Below are 15,910 nucleotides of genomic sequence, written 5' to 3'. Positions count from 1 at the left end.
ATGTTTCAACTTGGCTGGGCCACACTGCTCAGATACGTGGTCAAACATTATTCTGGATGTTTCTGTGAAGGTGTTAATGGATGAGATTAACATTTAAACTGGTAGACTCAGTAAAGTAGGTTGCCCTTCATGATGTGGGTGGGCCTCATCCAATCAGTTGAAGGCCTGAACAGAACAAAAGACTAACCTCCCCCAAGGAGGAGGGCATGCAGCAGACAGCCTGTGAATTGAACTCTAGCATAGGCTCCTGCCTGGGTCTCCAGCACCCCCCTGCAGATTTTGGACTTGCCAGCCTCTGAACACATGACCCAATTCCTTAAAACAAATCTCTTCCTATGTGTATACACACATGCAACTGGTTTTGTTTCTCTGGGAAGCCCTGACTAATACAGCACATCACGCTTGTCCACACGCCACGTCGGTAGCCTTACAGAATTGATGAGCAGAGTATTCTTACATCAGGAGAGCCGCAGTATATTAGTCACATGCTGGGAAAGCATTTGTCTGATTCTGACCTAGGCCATGGAAGAGAAACCTTGATTTTTGAGTACTCTTTTCTCCTCTTTAGCTTTTTTTTTTTTTTTTTTTGGCCATGCTGTGTGGCGTGTGGGATCTTAGTTCCCCGACCAGGGATCGAACCCGTGGCCCCTGCAGTGGAAGCGTGGAGTCTTAACCACTGGACCACCAGGGAAGTCCCTTTTCTCCTCTTTAGTGCTCTGTCCCCTTCTGAAGTCCTCTGGCTTTCTCTGGTCACTCAGATACTCTCTTCTACCTCCCTCCCCCAGCCCCAAATCCATCCATCCCTTCCCAGCACACGTGCAAACCATACCTGCATGTTTCCGTACCTTCTATGTGAAATCTTGTTCTGCTTGTCACCAGAAAAGACACTTAAGTTCTCTGAGCCCACCTCTTCACCTCTCCGAAGGGTTGGGGGCAGTGGTCAGTCTGTGTTTATGATGTGTCACCATGTGCCAGATACTGATCGAGGTGCCTGTTTACCTGTTCAGCCCATGTTATCCTCCCAACAACGATCCCAGGTGGTAGGTGCTGTCATCGTGCTCACTCTGCAGTTGGAAAATGGCAGGAAGGTCGTAGAAGTGAGATTTAGATCCAGGCAGTCTGAGCTCAGAGGTCCCGCTCCTACCACCTTTTAAACACATTAAAATTGGTAAGTACTCTGAAAATATAAAATAGAGCTATTGTCAAAATATGCCCACTGCCTTGGGGCCCTGTGCTCTGTGAGTTGATAGCTTGGGCATTTGAGGAGCTGATCCACGCTAATGAGGTCATTGGTAGGAATATATTGCCCTTCCTGGGAAGCTCTGGTCCTTTGACGGCAACCTTCTTGTGGCCACAACTCCTGAGCCTCCAGGAGAAGTTCTGTAGGGGCCTTTAGGATGATTAGGGGCAGGTCTTGAGCCTCCCCTGAGGTCACACCAAGAAAGCCACCCCTACTTTGTGTTTAAACAGGTCCTAAGACTGTAGTGCGGCCCCTTGAAAGTAGGCGACCCCTCAGTTGACTCAGGTGAGGACCCCTTAGCTTGGAGGGTCCGAGGCTGCAGCCAGGCCTAGCAAATACTTGGCTTTTCCTCTCCCTCCCGGGACAATGGCAAATGTTGCTCATGACCACAGTGCTCTTCAGGGTAACCACTGCTAACTGATTGAGTTGGGCAAGTCATATGAAAGGTTTGCCCATCCTACCGGGGATCCGGGTGTCCCTGGAGAATGGAGCCTGGCCTTGGTCTTGCCTCTCCTTTCTCTTTTTTGTTCCCAACTGTATCCCCCAGCTTTCCCACACTGGCTCCACCTATTCTTGTTTCTTCAGTGTTCTTAACTCTCTTTCCCGTCTGGTAAGAAGTGAAGTGGTCCAGCACAACTCCGTTTCCAAAGCTGGTCCTCAGGGAGTGAGTTCCACCCTTTCGTGGAGACTCGTTCAGTTTTTCAGCGATAGCAGTGCCTTGAGAGAAGGACATCACCCACCAGGAGTCCCAGGAGTCTCTCTACCTGCGAGGTTCGTTTCTCCATCCTAATTGCAGAAGGAGGAGAAGTTACTCCATTTAAGTGTAGGAATATTCTTCTTTTTTTTAACTGTATAAAATATTGTTTTATTTGGGAACTTTATTTTTTTGCTATATATTTGCACAACTTTATTTTTTTTAATTTTTATTGGCGTACAGTTGATTTACAATGTTGTGTTAGTGTCTGCTGTACAGCAAAGTGAATCAGTTATACATATACATAGATCCACTCTTTTTTAGATGCCTTTCCCATATAGGTCATTACAGAGTATTGAGTAGACTTCCCTGTGCTATGTAGTAGAGCCTCGTTAAGTCATCTATTTTGTATCTAATAGTGTGTATATGTCAGAAATTCTGTTTTTAAAATACCTCCCTTCTTTTTTCTTCATATATCCCGGTTCCCTCTGTCCTGGACTCTCACGGAGAGTAGGGATACTGTTTCTGATCCCAAATTCCTTTTTCAAAGGAGAGAGAATGTTTGTGGATGCCACTGTTTTCTGTGGGACATCCTTGCTGCACCCTTGACTTTCCAGACATTTCTCCCTAAAGTATGTTCAAAACACCGGTCATACAAGGTTAACAGTGGTTTCTGGGTCCTTTTAGGGGCAGGCTCGTAAGTACTCAAAAATGAGTAAAAAATAGAGGAATACTCATCTGAAGTCATGATTTATATGTCACTTCCTTGTTTTCTTCAACATCATTATTTTTGAACAAGTATTTTGATCAACATTTTTTGAGGAAGAATTGTGCGGTATTTCCCAACCTTACCCGCCGTGGGTGGAATTGCATCACTGAATCACTTTTCTCTGTTTTTTTCCACTTTCTGTCTCCTGTTTTGTCAAGGCTCCAGCAAACCCCAGCCCCTTTTGGGTGTTTTTCAGTCCTGAAATTTTAGTGTGGCATCTGTGATTGTGTTAATTTCCCATCATTATTTTCCAGCCCATCAAGGAAGCCTCCTAAAAACAAAGCACTCTGGTTAATCCTCAGGTGAAGGTTTAAACTGTGGTAAACAGGGACCCTCCTGTCTCACTTTTTAGCAATCCCAGGAGTCAGGACAGTGATCTTACCAGCTGTAGGCAAAGTGAGGCGCTTTCCTTTTATTTGCTTTTGCCTTATTCCCTGTTTCATCTACCCAATCTGTTTTAAGGGATAAAAATGCTATTAAAAACATTCCGTGTCTGGTCAGAGTTGTAGCATTTTAATCTGGTCTGAGACTTCAGATGAAATGCCAGCTACACAGGTGGCCTGTGAGGGGTGTAAAGGACCTGGACCCCAGTCTCAGTCCTTCATTTCCTAGAAGTGTGACCTCGGGAAGCCTCTCAGAGATGCATCCTCTCATCCTCAATGGGAGTGATGTTACTGGCTGTGCCACCTGTATCAGTCAGGGTTCTCCAGAGAAACAGAACCAATAGGGTGTGTGTGTGTAAGTATAGAGAGACAGACAGACAGACAGACGAGTCATTTTAAGGAATGGGCCAACGCACTTGTGGAGGCTGCCAAGTCCAAAATCTCTATGGCCAGACCCAGGGAAGAGTTGATGTTGCAGCTCCAAAGACAATAGGAGGCTGAATTCCCTCCTCTTGGAGGACCTCAGTCTGTTTTTGTTTTTGTTTTTGCGGTTCACAGTCCTCTCACTGTTGTGGCCTCTCCCGTTGCGGAGCACAGGCTCTGGACGCGCATGCTCAGCGGCCATGGCTCACGGGCCCAGCCGCTCCGCGGCATGTGGGATCTTCCCGGACCGGGGCACGAACCCGTGTCCCCTGCATCGGCAGGCGGGCTCTCAATCACTGCGCCACCAGGGAAGCCCCTCAGTCTGTTTTTAATTAAGGGCTTCAACTGATTGGATGAGACCCACCCACATGAAAGAGGATGATCTGCCTTACTCATAGTCTGCTGATTTCCATTTCATCTCATCTAAGATACTGTCTTCACAGCAACATGTGGACAGCTATTCGACCACATATCTGGGTGCCGTGGCCCGGCCACATCAACCTGTAAAATTCACCCTCGCGAGCTCCCAGGGCTTTTACGAGCATCAGCTGTGAATAGTCAGGAGCTGAAGGCGTGGGGGCGGGGAGGCCGCTGTCCTTCCAGCTTCTCTCTCTGTGCCTCCTTTACCTCCTGAGTTTTTCTCCCCTTCCCTCCTGCTTCCCCCCCACCCCCCACAACTCCCAGTCTGCCCAAGGTGGGAGCACGTGTGAAGTGAGAGTAAAGGTGAGCAACCCAGTGTGGGATGAATTTATCGTGGAAAGAGGGCAGACCTTGAGGTCATTCAGACTGGAGTTAATCTCGCCCTTTTACGACCATGGGCACGTGAGCATGCCTCTCTGAGCGTCTGGTCACTTATCTCTAAAATGGGGATCATAATATTTATTGGATACAGTTCTTGGGGATGAGTAAATGACCTAACAGATCCAGGTGCGTTTCCCTTGCTTTCAAATATTTGCCCATCTCAGAGTGTTTTTTAGATTTAAAGCATTACTCATTTTGAGTAATGCTCCTTCAGGTCTTGTGTGCCTAGACTTCCCATTAAGATTGACTATTTTACAATGATTGTAAATTATGGTTTCAGCGAAGCCTCCTAGTGCCTGTATTTGTATGTGAGTCTCCTTTGCTGTTTCTCAAACACGCCAACCACACTGCGACCTCAGGGCCTTTACACGTGCTGTCTCCTCTACCTGTAGCCCTTCCCTTAGACAACGGCATGGCTTGTTCTTGCACATTTTTCAGGTATCTGGTCAAATGTCACCTCCTCAGAAAGGTGTTTCCTGATCCACCTCATATATAATCTCTCGCTTTCAGTTGTGTTTACCTTACTTTTTTTTCCATCACAGTACTGTCTGAAATAAATATTTTCTATCTGTACCTCTCACTAGTGGTTCTCAACCTTGGACGTTCATTATAATCATCATGGGAGTTTTTTTTTTTTACAATCCTATTGCACTCCAGAACAATTAAATCAGAACTCTGAGGAAGAAGCCCAGCCATCGGTATTTTATAAAACTTTCCAGGTGATTTCCAGGTGTGCAGCCAAGGTTGAGAACCACTGCTCTAGTCTAGAACCTTTCTACAGAGAATATGGACTGGTGGTGTCAGAATCACCCAGAAGCTTATTAGAAATGCAGGTGCTTGGGCTCACCCCAGACCCCCTGCGTCCAGTTCTGCTGTTTGGCAAGATTCCCGGATAATTCAGATGACACAAGTTGGAAATGCCTTGCCCTGGAATGGAAGCCAGTGGCCTCATTTTGTGGCATTCCCAGTGCCAGAACAATGCCTTGTACATAGTAAGCACTCACTGAATACTTACTGAGTGAACAGTGGATTAGAGGTCAGAGGGAGATGGAGGTGATAATGGAGAGAGGACGGAGAAAGAGAAGGAAGGGAAGGCAGAGAAGAAAGCTCTGCCTGCCCATGTTCCCTGGGCACAGGTATCGGCAGGGCTGCTCTTCCCTGCTCTCTGCTCCCAATGAAAACTTAACCAGCCTCCCGCTTACTGTCTCATGGGCTTGTCTCCAGCTTTCTGTGCTTTCCAAGGTGATGGAAAAGATGTTGTGATAATGAATTGCCTAACTACCCAACCCTGCTGCTTCTCTTCAAGCATAGATTTGATTAGGAGCCTGCTGAAACCAATTAACCAATTAAGTAATAATTCTGTAAGACTTTATGGACTACCTATTACATGCGTGGCTGGCTTGACATGGCTCAGGAGGCTAAGAACCAAAGATGGAAAAGACACGACTTGCGGTCCAGCAGTAGAGATAGGCACTGAGGTGAGTAATTATAACTTGAGGCAAAAAATGGTCAGTGCTGTAAGACACATGTAGACAGAAGATTGTGGAAGGTCAGGGGGAAGTGATTATTTCAGATTAGGGGATCGGAGCAGACTTCCTGGTAGAGGGGAAAGGGGACATTTGCGTTGGGAAAGTGAGTGGTTGGAACACAGAGTAAGGGAGGTGTGCTCCTGAGGTTGGGCTACAGCGAAGGCGTCTGGAAGGCAGTGAAGGTGTTGGAACACTGATGGCTGCGGCTTTGACTGGAGGAAGGGGACCATGGCGGCATCAGAACCAATGCAGAGATGACTACAGATATGCTCCAGGTTACGTGTCAAGGCCCTGATCTTGGGCAGTGGCAGGTGGACATAAAATGTAGAGATAGTTTTGAGAGGCTTTTCAAAGGTGGAAGATGATGTCTGTCTTTGTTATTTAATGCAAGCCAGTAGGAATTCCTGGGGTGACAGAATTTGATAATTTTCTGAGCATGTGCTTTGAAGACTGTACAATGTTAGATAAGTATTGTAAGTCATTTCTTTCATTGGCCAAGATAGACTGGATCAGATAGAGTTGAGCATCCTCCTTGTCTTAGAGCTTCCAGTCAAGATAGATCCTAATGATTATTTATTTTGAAGATAAAGAGGAAGAGACCGAGCTATCAGGTGACCATCAGACCCAGAACTGGAGCTCAGCTCCCCATTCTTGGACATACTCTGAGTGCCGGGGGGTCTGTAGACACACTGTCTGCGTTTCCTCCTTCCATCCTCACAACAGTCCTATGAAGTACGTGATGCTATTTTCATTCTATTTACGTTTTTATTTCTTGAGGTGAAATTGACATAGTACATTGTATTCGTTCTAGGTGTACAACATAATGATTTGGTATATGTAGGTACTGCAAAATGATCAGCATCGTAAGTTAACAGCCCTCGCCACACACAATTACAAACTTTTCTTTTTTTCTTGGGATGAGAACTTTGAAGATCTATTCTCTTAGCAACTTTCAGTACAATACGGTACTGTGAACTAGAGTTACCGTGCTGTGCATTATAGCCCCAGGACTTAACTTATCTCATGACAGGACATTTGTTTTTCTTACCACCTGCACGCATTTCTCCCCCTATCCTCACCCTCCCTCCCCTGCCTCTGGCAGCCATCAGTTTATTCTCCATACCTACGAGTTATGGGTTTCTTTTAGAGCCTACCTATACGTGAGACCATACGGTATGTCTTTCTCTGACTTATGTCACTTAGGTATTTTCATTTTAAAGATGAGAAAGCGGGGCTTCCCTGGTGGCGCAGTGGTTAAGAATCTGCCTGCCAGCGTAGGGGACATGGGTTCGAGCCCTGGTCCGGGAAGATCCCACATGCCTCGGAACAACTAAGCCCATGCGCCACAGCTACTGAGTCTGCGCTCTAGAGCCCATGCTCCGCAACAAGAGAAGCCACCGCAGTGAGAAGCCCGCGCACTGCAACGAAGAGTAGCCCCTGCTCACTGCAACTAGAGAAAGCCTGAGCAGCAACAAAGACCCAACACAGCCAAAAATAAATAAATTAATTAAAAAAATATATTAAAGATGAGAAAGCCAAGACTCAGAGATTACGTAACTCACCCCAGCGAGTTAAGTGACCCCGTGGTTAACTCACAGCTCATAAGAGGCACACCTGGGATTTGGAGGTCGGTCTGTCCCATCTAAGCTTGTGTTCTTCACTGCTGTGCCCCGCCGACTCCTGAGTCAGCACTCTCTCCCACTCCTGACGATGAGTTGATCTTTTAAAGGAAGGTCAGCCATTGTTCTTATTTTTGGACAAGGGTTTGTTCTCTCTGATTATCATGAATTGGGGATTTGTGACAGCTGATTCTCTAACTTTGGTCACAGTCACACAACCTGACTCTTGGAAGTACTAAAGGCTTTGAGTTCCTTAAAAAATCTGACGTGTAAGAGAGGAAAATGAACCTAGATCAGAGAATTTTTATCAGGTTTCTTTATTAGGTTTCTTCTAATAATCAGTAAATATTCAGCAGTTCTTTCTTCACACAAATAGGAGAGCCCAGGGAAGAACAGTGACCCTTGACCTAGCTGTATTAAGCCTGCAATCTTGGTAAAAGAGAATTTGCTGAACACTCTGGACCTGTTACTGAAAAGTTGAAGGAAGAAGCAGCTTGCTTATTACCCTTGTGTTTAAGACCATTTGGACCCAGTTAGGTGGAGATCAGGGAGCTCAGGGCCGTGATCTGGTGACTGGCACTGATTTATGCCACCCAGGTGAGGTGCCCTGAACAAGTGGTCTCCATCCAGACAGACTGCCTCAGTTTCTACACTGGCATTTATGTTAGTGTTGGGTGGAAGCTGGTCCATCTGGGGCTGAAATTGGTAGACGTGGGCAGAGCAGAGCTGGCTTCTCTCTTTTGTGCTCTGTCTGGGCCTGCTCTGAAGATGCTTAGGAAGACTCATCGTGCCAGCTTACCTACCTCCCACATCCCCTTTCTCCACCTGTGAGACAATGGACCCAGTCAGGAAGATCACTCTTCCCTTCCAGCTCTAAGACTCTTGGATTTTCCTTTTACGCCGTCGAGTGGAAAGAGCCATCAGAGCAGAATAGCCGTCAGAGCGGCTGTGTTAGGTTTTGCTTATTTCTTCCCGTATTGAGTAATTCAGCACCCGTCCGTGCCGTCCAGTTCTGAGCACACCTTGGTGGCTTTCAAGCAGTGGCACAAAGTCCATAAAGGGCTCAGCCCCTGAGCCCCGTCTTATGTGTAGGTGCAGGTTCCTTATCTCTTACATCTAGAACAATTCTGTGGATTTTGATGAAAGGGCCGGCGTGGCTCGCAGCAGGCTCTCATCTGAGCAGGTGTTTCAGAAGGTGGCGCGGGCGCTTCCGGCCTTCAGGGTACACAGGTTAGGGCTTCCCCAGGGCCTCAGGGAAAAACCTTTATTTTGCCGGTCCCTGCTCTCCCGGTCTGCTGCACGTTAACATTCTCCTGGTCCAAATACGGCAGCATCTGCCCAACGTCATTTTCTTCCTTTTGCCAAGAAGCAGGCGCCCAGCTCTGCTTTCCCGGAAAAGGACAGACCTGGAGCCCAGGGTACCCCATTTCCCGCCTTGATGGTGATTGCTTGGGGTCCCTTATCTCATCCCCGGTTAGGACGAGTCGGCACACAGCCCATAAAACATCTCTGCTTCCTGCTGATCTCATGGTTCAGGAGGAGAGGCCGTGCGTGAGGATGAAGACAGACTGGAGTGATAGGCAGGGGTACTCTGGAATATTTCCTTCTACTAAAGAGAGTGACTGCCCTTGTGAAAAGGGCATAGCTGCTTTCCCCTGTAGTATAATACTGTGATGCTATGGGGGGGGGCAGGGCGGGTGTTGAGTAAGGTGCGTCCATCCGTCCCTCGCCGTCGTGTCTGAGGACATTAATAAGAGGCTTAACCTCGTAGGGCCGCAGGTGATCACAAGACAGCTGTGGACGCGTTCAAAGAAGCAGCGTCTTTGTCTTTTGGCTCCTTGTGGAAAACCCTGGGAAAGCTTGCCCAAGGCCACTTCTTAGAGGATACACTTGGGGACGGCTCTCCTCCTGTAGTTTGATGTCATTGATGATCATCGGGGAGTTTGCGCCCAGCCAGACCCTAGACTGTGGGTGGCTCTGATGTTCCCAGCTGTGGTCCTGGTCCACTTCCTGGTGCGTGGTGCTGTTGGACCCCGTACGGCTTACTGCCGCTGCCGGCTCTGTGGCTGGCAGGGTCTGGACTTGCAGCCGAGGATGAACAGCCTGGAAGTGGAGTTCTCTCCATTCCAGCAGCCCTCACCTCCTGCGCATTTCTCTCCAGGTGAGGAGAAAAGAACAAACCAATGGAAGGCCAGCTTTTAAAATGAGCTTCTTCTTTAAAACACCAGGGAAAAGTCAGACTTCGTAGAAATCAGAGAGTGAGAAAGTGAGGCCCATAATCAAAGATTTGAGGTGGATTGGGAGAGTTTCCAAAAAATAGTGCTCCAAAGGGAGCAGTACTCAGTATGTGTATTTGAGAAGCTCTTTGTGGTACCACTGCTGCAGGTGGCGTTGTCTCCTCCCGGGCACCCTGTGCTCCCTCCTCTCTACAGGGCGGTCATCCTTCATGGCTCATCCCTGCCGGCCCGAAGCCTCACTCACAGCCTGCTTGGTCGCACCCTACTTCTACTGGCACGGCTTCTCAGACTTCCTGGGTGTTTTGCAGCGGATGTTTGCCTGAAGTTGAAGTGCATGGCGGGACTGGCTACTTATCCCGTGAGGCCCAGGGCAAAAGGAACACGCGGGGTCCCTTGCTTGAAAGTTACGAAGGATTTCAGGATGGCGCGGGCAGGCCCAGACAAGCACAGGTCCTCCGGAACTGCACATGGGAAGCCAGCCTGGTGCTGAGCATTGGAGTTTGGAATTAGCAGGCATCGCTTTGGGGGCTCCCTGACTCTCCAGCCCCGTCACGTGAGGGCCCTCGGCCGATCCCTGCCCTGTGATTCAGAAAGAGTCCTTCAGACAGGAACTGCCCAGGGTCTGCGCTCCCCTCCTTCCTGCAGCGGTGGATGTCAGGCAGGGTGCGTTTGTTTAGTGTTTCATCCAGTCTGGTAGGGCGGTCCGTGTGATTTCTCTGGCAGCTCCAGACCTGGCAGCAGACCAGATGAACTCAAGGATGTTGAAGCTTCCCCAGGGCTGGCCACGCCGCTGCCCTGTTGGTGAGCCCATGGGGAGAGGAAGCTGAGCTGGGGCCACGGGGACCTACTTCCCTGGAGTCTGGGATTCATTTGCTCCAGGCAGGAGGCCTGCATCTCAAATTAGGAGGCCCTGCCTGGGCGTCCAGCGTCCTGGATGCTGGATGTTCTTTGGTGAAGAAAAGAGGGTTCCTGCCCCCAATTATTTTACAACCTCTTTGGTCAAATGTAATGCATATAAAAATCCCAACGAACTAGAGACCCATGAAAGATACTGATCTTCTCGGAGTAGGATGTGCTGGAGACAGTGAGTGCTGTGGACAGGGGAGGGAAGAGATTTTCTTTCCTGAAGGACCAGCTTTTGTCGTATTTCCTGCGCCGAGAGTAAGTCACTCACCAGGGAAGGCCAAGAAGGACCAGATGCCCCGTGATGCCCATCTGCGAGTTTACGGGATGCTGAGTAAAGGTGAATTTATCTCTGGCCAACACGCAGAGGCCTCGGAGCTTCTCCCAGTGAGAGACTTGAGGTGCCGTGGCTCTTTGGGGGCGCTGGGGCAGAGTTGCAGAGGGCAGCCTGGCCGGCGAGGCTGGGGGAGGAGAAAGGCAAGTTCAGGCACTAAAACCTGGGCATTGGGTTAGGAGCGGACACTGGGGAGTGGAAGGTAGGGATTGAGACTGTGAACAGAGCCTCTTCCCCCTTTCGCCCTCCTGCCTTCACGCTGGACGGTTCAAGTCCTTCCCTCCCTGAAGTGGGAAGCCGCCAGGTGGTGACACCGAGGGCATGGCTTCGGCTGCATGGGCATCCTGGCACACTTGCCGGCGCTGAGTCATCCAGGAAGTGAAGGCGTCTCTTCCGACGTCCTCTCCCACCGTGGCCTCAGGCCTCTGCTGTGTAGGAAATGCGTGCTCTGCCACCAACCTGAAGCTATGAACGAGATCAGTGACTGTCTGGAGAGATTAGGTACAGGGGTAGAAGTGGATTTATTAGAGCTGATGGGAGGGGAGAGGTGGGTATCTGAAGATACCGTGAGGGGCTTCTGAGGACGCTGTTAGGGCATTCACGTACGGGCTTCATCTTTTAAAGTCACAGAGAGCACTTAGCACACGCATCCCTCAAATGAGCATCTAGGGCACCGTCCCAGAGTTCTGTGTGGATGTAAAACATCTTATCAGTGAGCCTGACTTGGTTGTTTTTTTTAATTGAGGTGTACTTGAGTTACAATGTTGTGTTAATTTCAAGGGTACAGCAAGGTGATTCAGCTACATTTTATATATTTATATATGTTTAATTTTTCAGATTCTTTTCCATTATAGGTTATCACAAGATATTGCATAGAGTTCCCTGTGCGGTACAGTAGGTGTTTGCGATTAACAGAGGCTGACTTACATAGTGGAAAGAGCATAGGTTTTTGGGGCCGGGGGGAAGACAGCTCTGTGTTCAGATTTTAGCTCTGGGACTTACTGGAGCTTAAATTCTCTGGTTTTCCCTATAAAATCAGGATAAAAATTGCTTGCCAAGTCGTTTTAGAATTAAGCGATAATGTTTCTAAGGTAGCCAGAAGAAGGTCTGGCGCCCTAGAATATAGTAGGTGCCTAATTCATGTTAGGTTTCTTTTTCTTATGAGCATGAAGATGCATGTGTTCAGTTAGGGAAAGTTAGAAAGGTGGGAAAAGTCAGCTGTTGGAAATGGCATCTGTGGAGACGTGACCACTTCTCTGAGCTTTTCCAGCTGTCGTCAAAATTGGCCATGACCTTGGCGTTTTTAAGAGCTATAATTTAGAGTAAGAAGATATCACAGGCTACCTTTGTAGAAATTCTAGAATTTGAGAGTTATGCTTCTGTTTAGTTGTCGATGGGGCTACAGTATAACGTTAGGCTAGCCTGAACATGTCGGGGGGGCGGGCATGGAAATTCAGAGCCTGTAGGTCATCCCTGTGTCTCATTTTACCCAATAACAATTCTCCTCCCACCAAGTCTTCACCAGAACTGCTAACAAGGAGAAAAATTGACCAGCTTGCGTTTCCTCACCTTTCATTCTTCCCTGCTTATCCTCAGCAGAGGTGCTAATGAACAGTGAAATGGCCAAAGGCTGGGCTGCTCCCGGGGCGAGAAGCACGCTAATCCACCCACTGGATGGTCGGTGTGAGTCACTGAATTAACTCTCAGAGAAAAGAACAGACAACTCCACCTGCAGTGCATTGTCAGAAGCTAAATTAACACGTTAGAGGCAAAGCTTTCAAGTTCCCTTTTTAATCCAGTGGTAGATATTTCGGGACACCACGCTGTGAAGGAGTTAAACCATCCTAAGGACATCCAGGGGTTCTCACCCCCTCCTCGCCTCTCCTCTTTACATCACAGGATGGAATCAGAGAAACCAAATCGACCTCTCTGAAAATAAGGACCATCGAGATTGTTCTCCCAAGCCCCAACCCCAGGGTACTCCCTGATCGGAGAGAAATGCACGACCCAAGTGTTTTGACCTTGGCCCTTTGCCAGGCGAGCCCAGTCCCAGTGAGGGAGAGGTGTTTTATTATCCGCCTTCAATTAACCACTGTACGGAGAAGCACGGTACCGTAATGAGTGGCGTGGTGCCCAAGGTTTGGTGTTCATCACCGTCACCGAGAGGCCTCTTAAAAACAGTCTGCTGGGCCCTTCCCCTAGAGTTTCTGGCTTACTGGGTCTGCTTGGGACCAAGAATTTGCAAAGCTGAAAAGTTCCCAGGTTCCAGGGACCACACCTTGAGAACCATGGGTGTCGTGGATGAGAAGATGAACTCGGGAATCAGACACCTGGGTCTGACCCCCCCCCCAATCAACTCTTACCTGATGGTTGTGTGACTGGGTAGTTGGAGCTGACATAATCGCTTTATCTACGTTTCCTCGTGTATAAAATGGGAATACTGTTATCTCATAGGCTGGAGCATTAAATGAATTAACACAAGGTAAGCCCTTACTTAGATTATAGCCTGCCGTATCTTAGGTGTTCAATGCAGCCTAGCACGCACGACGCAGTTATAGGTCCCTGTAACAATGAATACAATGGCCAACATTTATTGAGCACTTACTGTATGCCAGAGACCAAGCACTGTACAAGGATTATCCCATTTAATGTGCACAAGCCTCTCCTTTTCTCACTTCCTGCTTCCCACTTCCCTTCTTTCTATTATCCCTTCCCCTCCTACCTGCCTCCCATTCTCTCGTGCTCTCCATAATCAGTATTGTAACAATGTTAATAATATTCTCAAGAAAAAAAAATACACATTTGTTGTCATCAGGTGTGACCTCCAAGAGTCTGAATCTTTGAGGACCACCCCCTTGTTTGTCTTGGTGTCCCAGGGTGGGACCAGACACCCAGTAGGAGTTTGGTGAGCGTTTATTACACGAATCCTGTCATGCTTACAGATCCATCAGGGTTCCCTTCTGGTCCTTCATCCTGCTTCCCCTTGACCAGCACATTGGTGAGTTTAGCCTCTGCCCTTTCTTCCCCCCAGTGCAGGCCCCCTACGCCCAGGCAAGGTGGTATCACCAACCGTCTACAAAGCTCTCCTTTTACTTGGCTGCTACCTGGAGTGAAATGAAAATTTTTCAAGCAGGTCCTCCCTGGGATAAGGCAAGTTGTCCTTGAGAGCCTCCCGGAAGCCTGTGGGGACCCCTGGTTGGGGAAGGGGGAGCCCACACTCCCGAGGGTCCCTGGAGTGAGAGCTGGCCGCCTGAAGCCACCCTGTGCTCCCTGACCCAGCGGAGCTGATGCTTCCCTACTGCAGCTTCCCGCGCCCTGCGCCCCGCTGCCGGTCAGCCACCGGTCAGCCTGACTCTTGGTCTTGTAGGGAAGTGGGTTGCCAGGTATCGCCCAGTTACAGTTGGTTTAAACTTGCCATTACACTGGGACCGCTTCCAGATTGCAAGCGGGTCAGCCGCCCAGGTCTCCGGTCACTCATGAAGCTTGGGTTTCCCTCAGATGGGTCCTGATGGGGGCTGGTTTTACACAGTCGATGTGGCCAGGGCTTACGGCAGGGTTTAAGGTTTCCGCATACAGCCTTCCACGCAAGGCATGCTCACGGATCTTCAGTATTTGGAGCCAATCATGTGGTTGGATCTGTGCCAGTCAGTGCTGGGGGAAGTTACCCCCGGGGGAGAGTCGGAAACTATGTAATGTTTCAGGGGTCTGTCTTCTCATTGTTCCCCTTTGCTTGACCCATGACCGGGTGTTCCAGAAATATTGATCGAGAAGCTACTGTGTGCCGGGCCCTCTGGTATGTCCTAGTGGGGGGGGTGGGGGTGGGGAGGATACAGAGACGGACAAGACCTGCCTTTCGGGATGCCTTTATTTCTGCTCTGTGTATCAGCAGAGGGTCAAGTTGGTACAAGAACAAAGAGTTGGCGGGGGGGGACCTGAGAAACGATAAGCCTTAGAGACGTAGGAAGAAAGTCTTAACTGTTTAGACAGTTCATTAAGGCATTTGTAGTAGCTGCGTAGCTAGACGGTGGGACCTGTCTGGCTCTGTGGTCCATGCACGAGACCTTCACAGCCTTCCCACACTGCTTTTCACCAGGCACTTTGCGTTAGCATGAATCTGGGTAGGGGAGACTCTCCTTATTGTCTGACACCAAGGTTCCAGGTGAGGCTACTCCAGTGTCCACACAGGTGGGCCTTGCCCTCCTGGCCTTGGGTTCTCCAGCTTTCCACCTGGGAAGACTGGAGTCTTCTGGCCACGCATTTCTTCCATCATAAACTGGCTGCCGCCTGCTTCCTGCCCATTTTCCCCATCAGGTTCACCTACTGTCAGGGCACATCTTTTCTCCAGGATCCATTTGCTGCCTGGAATGGGCAGAGAGTTTTTAAGACTTATATTTCTTTCCTTTTCTTTACTCAATACCTAGTCTGGTGCTAAATACTTAACGTCCCATGCTGTGAATATGGGTGGAATGGATTGGACAGAATTCCAAGTTTGAGTTGCAGGAAAATTCTTTGGTTTTGCATTGCACATTGCCTAACATGAGAGAAGGTACTGACAAGGACCTGGCAATCCTGAGAGCTTCTCTGGAGTGACATTTGCCTTAAGTGTTGATCTGTTTTGTAAGAGACCACGATGGGGTTTCCTTTTGACCTATTTCAACAAGGTTACGTGTGTGAAAGGTCCATTTCAAAGGCAGTATATATTTTTTAAATTTCAGAATGGTGTTTGCAGGCTGAATTACAACTTCCTCTTCTTTGTCCCGCAGGACTCACATATACACTCTTCTCTTAGTGTCTGGTTTTCTGTGTTATTTTGAGTGTGTGTTATCTATCCGTATGAGTCGCTTCGGTGGCCTCAAGGGTGGGGGGAATCATGTCTTACCATTTCCAAGTACCAGTGTGGCTCCACAGTGCCTCTCACTGGCACATAGTAGGTGCCCAGGAAATGGGTATGGGCTCACCCAGTGTCCTCGAGAGACAT

The 15,910-nt window shown here is 48.7% G+C and overlaps 1 protein-coding gene across 4 annotated transcripts in view; it reads left to right on the top strand.

Moving 5' to 3' along the window:
• ETV6 (ETS variant transcription factor 6) overlaps positions 1-15,910 on the top strand; it is a 235,895-nt gene that overhangs the window by 56,831 nt on the left and 163,154 nt on the right. Inside the window, exon 1 of one of the 4 annotated variants that reach the window (XM_079936113.1) lies at positions 12,436-13,414. The exons of the other annotated variants lie outside the window; for them this stretch is intronic. The gene's annotated coding sequence lies outside the window, so the exon portion shown is untranslated. Of the gene's footprint in view, positions 1-12,435; positions 13,415-15,910 lie in introns of those variants that run through there. 4 annotated transcript variants of the gene reach the window in all.

The sequence above is a fragment of the Stenella coeruleoalba genome (genome assembly GCF_951394435.1).
Source record: "Stenella coeruleoalba genome assembly, chromosome: 11".
NCBI classification, from domain to species: domain Eukaryota; kingdom Metazoa; phylum Chordata; class Mammalia; order Artiodactyla; family Delphinidae; genus Stenella; species Stenella coeruleoalba.
This window is presented reverse-complemented; position numbering and strand designations above follow the sequence as displayed.